The sequence below is a fragment of the Jatropha curcas genome, unplaced genomic scaffold (assembly GCF_041381405.1).
Source record: "Jatropha curcas cultivar XTBG-Jc1 unplaced genomic scaffold, XTBG_Jcur_1.0 HiC_scaffold_244_pilon, whole genome shotgun sequence".
NCBI lineage: Eukaryota > Viridiplantae > Streptophyta > Magnoliopsida > Malpighiales > Euphorbiaceae > Jatropha > Jatropha curcas.
This window is the reverse complement of record NW_028322429.1, coordinates 14,146-25,247: the sequence shown is the minus strand read 5'-3', so window position 1 is coordinate 25,247 and position 11,102 is coordinate 14,146. Positions and strand designations below refer to the sequence as shown.

The 11,102-nt window shown below is 29.4% G+C and overlaps 1 pseudogene; it reads right to left on the bottom strand.

The window, feature by feature from the left end:
- On the bottom strand, window positions 1–7,379 carry LOC149491911 (GDSL esterase/lipase At4g28780-like; annotated as a pseudogene).
- Window positions 7,380–11,102: the final 3,723 nt, after the last annotated feature.

Genomic DNA, 11,102 nt, shown 5'->3' with positions numbered 1-11,102 from the left:
TTAGAGTTGAATCTCTGCCAGCTGACCAAAGTTGATTGGTTTCACAAAGTCAGTGCCTCCATAATAGAGGGTTAGGGCTGTTAGATTGGTTGCAGCTTCTGATGGATGATACAAGTCCCAAAATAAATACTCCTTCCGATTCTGACAAAGGTTAGGGTTTTCTGTTTTGTTGCAATACCCTACTCCATTGTAATCTCCCGACCCACAGCAAGCTTCCTTTATTTCCTCGAAACCTAGGGTATTCAAAAAGTGAAGATTTTATTAGTAATTTTATTGAAAAATCAAGTCCCGTTCAAGCTTAAAAATAAAGTTTAAACTCAGCTCGTTAGTTTAAAAAATTGTGGTTCATTTATATATTCAAATTCGAGCTTGACTCCTTTATCAAATGAATTCAATAAGTAGGCTGGAACTCACCTCGTTAAACTTATTGAATAAACTTTTTTTTCAAAACCAGAATGTCAAAGAGATATTGAGCTGCTTTGACTTATTTATAAACCTAGTTATAGTATGTGTTAAAATGACCAATTCATAGAAATATAATTACTTAATTGTGATAATTCTTGAACTGCACACATACCATATGTGCGATGATTCTTCAAGATATAGCTGGTCATATTGTACACATTTCCAAGTGAATACTTCATTTCTGGAAATTCAGATGTCAATCTTTGTAAGGAGAGCGAACAACGAAGTAGAAACGTCGAGCAAATTCATTTGGTGCTTTCAAGCAACCACCGTTACCACCCAAACTCTTGTTCATAGCACGCGAAAAAGGACAGCAGCCAATTGGTGCAGCACCTATTATGCCAAATTTCCTAGCTCCCATGTTGTATAAGTTCTGCCATTTTAATCAACACAAGAAATCTTATTCTTGAACCGAATTGCGATGGATCTTATTTGAGAAATTTATAGTAACGGATTTTAATAGAATCAAACAAGGAAATTTATCTGGTAGCTATTGGATTTATATATACCTTTAGATGTTGGTAGTAAGCTGACCGGAGAGTGGCCATCAATTGTTCTTTGGTTATATTGGCTCCTAAACGAAGGGTATCAAGAATGTCGTTTGAACCAACACTGAATATGAACAAAGAGTTGGAAAGATTCTTAGCAGTTTCATCAGCACCCTTCATCTCAGTAATATTTTCACGGACTAATGCAAATTGCTGAATCTGATCTCTCAATGGTACGACTCCATGCTGTATATTTTGAATTTTAGAACAAAATCCGACAATCAAGAATCAAGATTATTAGTTTTTAATTATGCTCCGACCAAAACTATATAAAGAAACAAAAACTACTTAATTAACACTGAACAGTAAATTCATTACCGGATGAAACCTCGGTTGAGATTGCTAATTAACTACTTAATTAACACTTCAGAATAGCATTTTATATAAAACTCACCCATAATATTTTTCCAGTTTGATCAAGAATTCCAGATCCTCCAGATGCAAAGTTCACTCCTTTCAGTATTTCCTCTCTGAAAATCGACATATTGTTGACAAGATAAAGATAAGGTAGCGGGCTCCTTTCATATCCAAACAGCATTGCTGAAACAAAAGTTGACAAGCAAGAATTATCAGTAAACTATTTTGGCATATAAGATGACTTATTACATTTCTTTAAGATGAATTAAGTATCATATCCTCAGTAATTACTACTTCCATGGAGCTTGGAATTAATGCTAGAATTGAGATCCATACATGTTTGTTATACGTACTGATAGCCTAATAAATATATTAAGAACATATCTGTAAAAGAGTTAAGATGTAAATGACAGTAAAAAACGTTGAAAGACATAATAAATATATAGAAGACCGAGCGTTACAACCTCAGAAGATTCAATAACGCTCAGTCAATCGTTAATAACCCGAGACAATCACTCGGAAATGAAATACGTACCAAGTCGATCAGCAAGGTTATAACCATTACTGAACCTCCCTGTAGGAATTGAGTCAGGAAAATCAATCCCATTATAAGGGAAATTGGCAAGTGCAGTCGTTCCATTCAGAAAATTGTTAGTCCCAACATCAAATGTAGAATCACCAAATATGAAAATTGCTGCTGGCTTGGCATCCACTTCTGCAATGGAAAGACTTACTAACAAGAGCAGAAAATAATTGTAGCTAAAACAGTTTTCCCTTTGCCATGAAATGAATCGAAGAAAATAATTATTGTTTACTACTAAAATTTTCTCTGTATTTCTTCTATATATATATGAACTTGGCTCTGTCTTTATTATCATTATTTTTATTTTATTTTTGTCATATATTCCAAAAATGAATGAACAGGTAAGGACATCAGTGTCATTATCAGAACATAATAATACATAGAAGAGCTAATTAACATTATATATGGGCGGATTAAACTATTTGCTCATTCGCAAATTTTATCTTAGGATATAAGTATAATTTTTGGCCAAATATATGAAACCTTATTTGTAAAATAACCATATGTTATTGTCTGAATGAACTACAGCAGCTATTTATATGTTCTTGCAATAATTTCCGCATATTTTGGACGCACCCACTAAAGTTACAGCCCATTGTTTGCCATTTTATGAATATAATAATAGCATAGTTTATCACTAAAAAACCCAATTGCATGTTGCCATATTCAATTGTTTTTTTCTTTTTAACTAATTTTTCGTTGCAATTCTAGCTTTAGTTTAATTTTTTCAAAGTAATATTTTTATTTATTTTATTTATAGTTATTTAAAAATAATAAATTGAAATTAATATTATTTAAAGAAATTAATCAGTATTTTTTATTTTTATATAGATAAAAATAAAAATAAAATATCCATCTTAAAATTTTTTAAAATACATATTACTTCATAATATATTAAAAAAGTATATTCTTAATGATCATTACATATTTTAACAGTTAACAATTGTCAGCTAATGGATCTAGCTTAATTCTAAGAATCTTCTATATATATGAGCAAGATCGACATTATCACTGAATTTCGACTATATCCGGCTCGAGTACTGCAGGGTCCATTGAAGAAGTGATCTTCTAAATATAACAATTTTCGTACCCAAATATTCAAGCTCGATACTTTGATTAAGAGAGAAGGAGACTCAATCACTCACGTCAATCAACATTAGCATCAATGTGACTTTTTTTACCAAAAATTCAACATCATCAACTAGGATGAATGAGTTAAGCATTGTTTCAAGGCATTTTTCTTGTTGTTTCATTTATGTTATAAAATTGAATAGCTGGGTGCTAATCGATTATGATATAAGACAACTACATCATTGACAGGGCGGATGTTTGCCCTACTGATAATATTTACATATTAATCAAACAAATATGTTCTTGTTCATTGATTTTTTCCAAGAGTGCCAAACCATTTTCCTAAAAATAAAAAGACAATGGTAAAAAACATGGGAAAAATCAATTTTCTTAAATAATTTTGGTCCTTCTTCTTCTGAATTTAGTTCGGTTCATTTTCGGTTCCTAAAAATGAAAGAACTGAATTTTTGGTTCGGTTCTGATTCTTCTTAAGAACCGTACCGGAATCCAAATTGCACAGCCCTATGCAGAATACAAGAAAAAATTTCTGTGATGTCCTTTGTCCATAAAATAAACTAATTTTTCTTTTGGCTTATCATAAATTATAATTTGTTTTTTTAAAAAAAAGGTTCCTCAAAGGATGAATTCTACTTCCGCTAATCCAACCACAGTTAAATTTTTATTTTTGTTAGCAAACATGTTAGTCAAATTTGGGAATAAGCAACAAATTAAAATCATGGCTCATTTATGTTTTTAAATTGGTATATATATATAAAAAAAAAATTAGCAAAGAATTATTATTTAACTATATTTATTATGGGTAGCATTATTTTCAGAGCTTGTTTGTTAATGTTAGAGCAAGTATTAATAACTTTGACCGAAAGGAGCAGTCGAACTTCATGAATCAACGTTGATTCTCTGCAAGGATATTCTGGACGAGGAATTGAGCAAGCTAAAGGAGTAGATGCGGAAGCAATGCGAAGAAACAGCTGAAAGTTTTTTAAAATTTGTATGGTCCTAAAATCCAAATGTTAATTCTCAATTAGGACAATATTTACTACTCCTTCTATTCTTTTTCGTTTTTTGTTAATTTTTTTATCGTCTCAAAATGTTTGCAAAATTTTTAAATTTAGACATGTAAACCATTATTTTTCTCATGATAACCTATGATACTTTATTAAATGAGAGACTTTTATTAATATATTTAATCAGTTAAGGTTAAATGATAAAATAGTTTAGGTTTAAATGATAAAATAGTTTTTGTGACTAAATTTTTAATATGCGTGTTTTATCAAACCATATAAATAAAATGGAACGGAGATAGTATTTCTTTATCTGAATTAACAAAATGCTTCGAAATAACGCTACTCATATATGTAATATACATGAATTAGTATGAAAAGGAATTAGACCTATTTTCATGAAATAATTAGCTATCATTAAACTAGAGTATATCTATCCATAAAAACCCTCCCAGTAAACCTAGGCATGACTATAGTTTGGTTTTAAATTGAAACTGAATCAGTCGAAACTGAAACTAAATTATCGAATAATTTTTAATTTTACACTATAATCGAAACCAACTAGGTGTATAGAAATTGGTTTCAATTCCTCATTTTTGACAATTGTAAAAAAGAAAAAATTTGTGAAAATAAAAGAATATCAATAAATATTTGTTCATTAAATATGCTTATTGAAATACCAACAAGTATTGGAAATGAGGTCTATTGGATTCGGATATATATCTGTTAATCCTGTTTAATTCAATTAATCATATATATCCTGAAATGGAATATTAGGTTACTTTTAGTGGTTTATAATTTCAAATCTATATCATTTGATGTACGAAAACATTAATTATTTTTTTAAATATTGAAAAAGGGAAATTTGAATCTCGATCTATTGCTCGATCGCAATGCACTGATCATTAGACTATATGCCTTAGTGTGCAATGACAACATTAATTAAACTATAGAGAAAACCGAACAAAAAAGAACCAAAATACAGGCAAAACAAATACTCTTATAATTTTAACTCGAAAATAACATTATTGAATTGATAAATTACTGGATTAGAGTATATATAAGACATTATTATATACTGAACCACAGTGGTAATATAAGTTAGATTTGAATCTCTGCCAGTTGGCGAAGGTTGATTGGTTTCACGAATGGACTGTCTCCATAATAAAGAGCTAGGGCTGATAGGTTGGTTGCGGCCTCAGAAGGATGATATAAGTCCCAAAATAAGTACTCTTTACGATTCTTACAAAGGTTAGGACTTTGTGCTTCATTGCAGAACCCTACGCCATTGTAATCTCCGGATCCACAGCATGCTTCCTTTGTTTCCTTGAAACCTAAGACATTAAAAAGTGATGGTTGTGTTAGTAACTGTTAGAATTGACTTGCTTAAATCGAGTTTATAGACCAAATCTATGAAAAATAAATTTTATTAAAACCAAGAGTATTTTTGACAATTCACTTAAGAAAAGAGAACAAATTTTTAAAAAACTTCAATTTTCATTAGTTTGAACCATAGCTAGATCTATAGATGAGTTTAGGCAAGTCTAATCGATATTATAAAGTGGGTAAGCAACAAAACGTGACTATTTACTAAGTAATTGTAGAGTAAATCTAATATTTATTACAATATGTCTCCGTAATTAGTTATAATTAGGCTGTAAACAAATCAAGTTGAATCAAGTTTAGTATAAATAGAGAGCTCGGCTCAATTCAACTTGTTAGTTAAATTTTTTTTTTTTTTTTTTTTTTTTGCGACTCATTTATATGCTCCAATTAAATTTGGGCTCGAGCTTGGTTCATTTATTAAATGAACTGTATAAGACTTGAACTCGACTTGTTAAACTTGTCAAATGAGCTTTTTCGGAACGAAGCTATGCAAAGTTCATAGAGTAGCTTAAATTATTAAGATCCCTCGTTATAGTATACACAATCAATTTAAAGAAATAAATTGAACATAATAATAATCCTTAAACTGTACACTTACCAAAGGAACGAGGATTCTTCATGACAAAGTTAGTCATATTGTACATATTTCCAAGTGAATACTTCATTTCTGGAAATTCAGATGTCATTCTTTGTAAAACAGCGTAAACAATGTGGTAAAAACGTCGAGCAAATTCATTTACTGTTCTCAAACAACCACCATTGCCACCCAAACTCTTGTTCAAAGCACGCGAAAAAGGACAGCAGCCAAGTGGTGCAGCAACTAAAATACCAAATTTCCTAGCTCCCAGATTGTATAAATCCTGCCATTTTAATGAAAACGAGAAATCTTATCCTTAAACTGAATTCAAATGGATCTTATTATTTGACAAATTTATAAATAATGGGTTTTAATCGAATCGAACAAGGGATTTATCTGCTAGCTATACGGTTTATATATACCTTTAGATGTTGGTAGTAAGCTGACTGGAGATTTGTCATCAATTGTTCTTTGGTTACGTTGATTCCTAAACGAACGGGATCGAGGATGTCATTTGAACCAACACTGAGTATGAACAAAGAGTTGGAAAGATTCTTAGCAGTTTCATCAGCACCCTTCATCTCGGAAATATTTTCACGGATCAGTCCGAATTGCTGAATCTGATCTCTCAATGATACAACTCCGTGCTACATTTTTTGAATTTTAGAACAAAATCCAACAACCAAGAATCAAGATTATTAATCGTTAATTTTATATAAATACTCACCCACAATTTGCTTCCAGTTTGATCAAGAATTCCAGATCCTCCAGAAGCAAAGTTAACTCCTTTCAGTATTTCCTCCTTGGAAATCGACATATTGTTGACAAGAGAAAGATAAATGGTGGACTTCCCTCGTATCCGAATAGCATCGCTAAAATAAAATTACAAGCAGAAATTATCAATCAATGTTCATCATTTTCTATACAATAACATAAATTTAATACAGTTCTTCAGATGAATTAAATCTTCACTGATTACTATTTTCATAAAGCTTGGAATGCTAAATTAAGATGGATATGTCGATTATAGTTTTTTTTTTTTTTTTTTTCTACTTTAAAAAAGAACGTTGAACACATGCATGAGACAGGATCAGGACACACCCTTTAGACAAATACGTACCAAGTCGATCGGCAAGGTTATACCCATTGCTGAACCTCCCTGTAGGAACTGAGTTAGGATAATCAATCCCATTATAAGGGAAATTGGCAAGTGCAATCGTTCCATTCAAGAAATTGTTGGTCCCAACATCAAATGTAGAATCACCAAATATAAAAATTGGTGGTGGATTGGCCTCCACTGCTACAATAGAAATAGTTACTAATAAGAGGAAGAAATAACTATAAGCAAAAGACATTTTTCCCTTCTCCATGAATCACAGAATCAATGGAATTAATATCAAAATTCTCTGTATCTGTCTCATTTTTATATACGAACTTGTTTCTGACTTTAGTGTTTTATTTTCATATTATTGTTATTATTCTTATTCTTTTGCAAAAATGAATAAACAGGTAAAGGTAGCAACGTCATTATCAGAAACATAATAATACCTAGAAGAGCTAATTGACATTAAAATGGGCGGATTAAGCTATTTTCTGATGGGAATTAGCTTAGGATATAAATATGATTTTTGTCTAAATTTATGCAATCTTTTCTTGTAAATTAACTTTTTGTAATTTGTCTCATATAACTACGTATGTGCTTAATTGCATGTGGAACATAGTATCTGAATATTTTCCAATTTCATAATAAATAAATCAATCACATTTTTTTTTTTTGAAAGGAAGCCAATCACATACTAGATCACTAAAATAATATACAATTGCACATTTCCATGTTCCAATCCTCTTTTTTAAAATAAAATACTTCTTGCTTATAAAAATGAGATTCTCTAATAATTTTTTCATTCTTGTCTCTTTTTTATTTCTTCGAAAACTATTAATAAGTAGATTTAGGCATGTTGGATAACAATCTTTGAGCTAACTTTATGTTTTTTCCAGGTAAAAATTAATTTTATTAATTATATCGTTCGGTAATATAATATTTATAATAGCTTTTAGAGATTGATGAAATTTTTTATCAAACGTTAAATATCTTAATATTTAGCGTTTCATTAAGATTAATTAAATTTTTTGATAATCATATCCATTTTTTTCCTCCTATTCAATTAATTAAACATCTAATGTCTTTTTTAGTCATTTTAAGTTAATTAACTAATTAAACAACTATTTTTACCGAGTAATTCTAATTTAAACCGTTATATAGTTAGAAGCCTACCAGCTAAAAGCTAATATCTAACAATAACTTTAGTAAAATATGTAACAGCACATTAAAATAATTAACATCTATTAAAATAGCTAGTATTATCGAACATGCCTTAGTAGATTTTTGTCATTTTCAAAATAGCTAAATAATACTTTTAAAAAATTATTATAATTGCTTAGCATTGGTATGTTTTCACAAACTAATTAGAATTTTGTTATAATTGCTTTATACTGCACTAATATTTTACTTACTAAATTTAACTTATTAAATTTGAAGCATGTGTTAATTAAACATATATGATTTACATTCAAGATTAGTTAAGACATCCTCAAAAAAAAAAAAAAAAAAAATTATTCAAGACATTAATAGTTTTTTTTAATTTTTCTAATATAATATTTTCGGTTTTTGGAATATAATTAGTTAAAAAATTACCAGGTTTATGGAATATTACGAGGACATAGTTAAATAAAACAATTAAAAATGAAAAAAAATTAACTAGCTAGAAGAGGTTACCTAGAGAGATTCGATCTTCTACTTAGATATTATCTCGTTTGGCTTTTTTCCTTCCTTCCAATTTATGAAAGCTAACTCAATGCCATTAGGACAAACTTCAAAGCTAATTAATGGTTTTCTTCAAGAAATTCAGATAAAATAGGATTAATCAATAGCATTAGGACAAACTTAAATGTGGTGCCAACGATATTTCCCTAATTACAAGTTATTTTTAACGTAATGTACTTGTGCTGAATTATAAAAATTGAATCTGAATAAATAGCTTATTGAGCTGAATAATTTAAAAATCGTATTAAAATTATTGTTGGATAGTTAAGAAATAGTATATGATGTGGTTTCATCTAATAGGTTGATATTTGACATTAAGCTATTTTGACATAATGACATGTAGGTCCACTAATAACCACATTGAGATTCTAACGATTCCTAGACAGTGGCTATGATTGCTAAAAAAAATAAATTTAATGCTACAATTTTGATATGATATGAATTTTGATTTTACGAATTTATTTACAATGAGTATGTAAACATTAAAATATGATATGGAAGTAGTTCATTTTCAAAGAGCTGTATATATATAAATCTCCGAAAGAGAGAAATGTAGGATAGGTAGAAATTTTATGCGGCAACTTGCTATTGTTTGGGCTTGCAAGTATTCCTGTAGGTAGACATGACATTGATTAATTATGTCTCCTCCACCCTTGTTTGGAACGACGGTTGTCCTATAATGCCCGTTCAAAATTCAAATTCAAGTTTTTTTTCCTTGAATGCAAGAAAATTTCGACCAATAGTCGATAAGCAAGAGTTGCGGGTAACATTCATTTGTTCTTTTCTTTGCCACGAACATTAAAACTCCGTTCAGCAACGGTTTTTCATATAACTTTTACGTTTTGATAAATCAAAACGCTAGTTCTATTATTTATCATGTTCGATAAACTAACAATTGTAATAGTATTTAGAGTTTGGGGGATATATTAGTTAAACAGTTGAGAGCTACTATCATTTAAAATAGCTAACTTTATCGAATAGACTCTGCAAAAATCGAACTGAATCTTTCCACGTCACTACAATCATTCTACCCTGAATGTAACTTTCATCTCTACAGTTTCCACTCTCAAGTCTTGTAAAGAAAATTTATAGGAATTATAGCCGCACGGGATATTAATTTGTTTGCTTTTGAAGTTATATTATTGGAATAAAATTGCTAGCTGGATATATGGGTTGAACTGAGTACAAAACCTAATTTTAAAAAATTAATTTGGAAAGAAATAAGTAAATTTTGATGATTAATCTTTAATAATATATTCCAAATTAAAAGGTGTGATTTTGACATAAATTTAAGTTATTCAAATATAAACTATATCATAAAAATATTTATAAATTAATTCAATATTCCATGAATTTTAATTTTGATGCTCCACTTTTATTTGAAGAATGCTAAAAATATCTAAAATTTGACTAGATTATTACTAAAATTTTAAAATTCCATAAAACATTTCAGGTTAATAATTAATTAAAATTGTTAGACTTTCTATTTTTCTTATTTATATGTTTTCATTCTCTTAGACATATACAATGGCCATTTTTTTTTCTTTTAATACTCAATTTCTTTGTATTTTGTTCTTTCTATTGTAGTAAGTTTACATCATGTGTGAGCCATTTAAAAGTTGCAATAGCTTTGTTTTCTTCCATTTTGCTTGAAACTGTATAACATAGCAGGACTCGAGCTCGTAATCTCTCACCTTTTGTATTTTATAGAAAGTGAGAAAACCAATCAGACTAAATTTAATTAAGCTTAGAATTTTGTATAGTTTATTGATACTGTTATAGCACTAGATGATGGTTATGAGAATCAAATTTTAAATGCAAATGTTTTTTACAAACTTTGAGTGAAAGACTTATTTACACATGTAGGGATCCATCTCATATACTTAATCAATCAAAAACACTTTTTGGTTCAGACGAAGGTATTTTTTATTATTTACTTGGAAAAAAAGAGAAGATAAAATAGTAATAATTATTATAAAAATCTTTTTCTTAATTGGTTTAGTGCACGAGTGATCTAATACACCGAGTATAAACAAGTTTTATCTTACTTTGAGAATGATCATATTATTTCACTTATTTATGAACTAATATTAGTATGATTATCAACCACTGGCCAGAGATGCAGTTGATTAAAAGAGGCGTCAATTGACCCATCTTTTTTTCTTCACTACAAAAAAAACGCACAATTGCGACCGATTTTTGCGACCGACTTAATTCGGTCGCAATTTTGAGACCGATTTGCGACTTATAAGCCACCGGTCGCAAAATT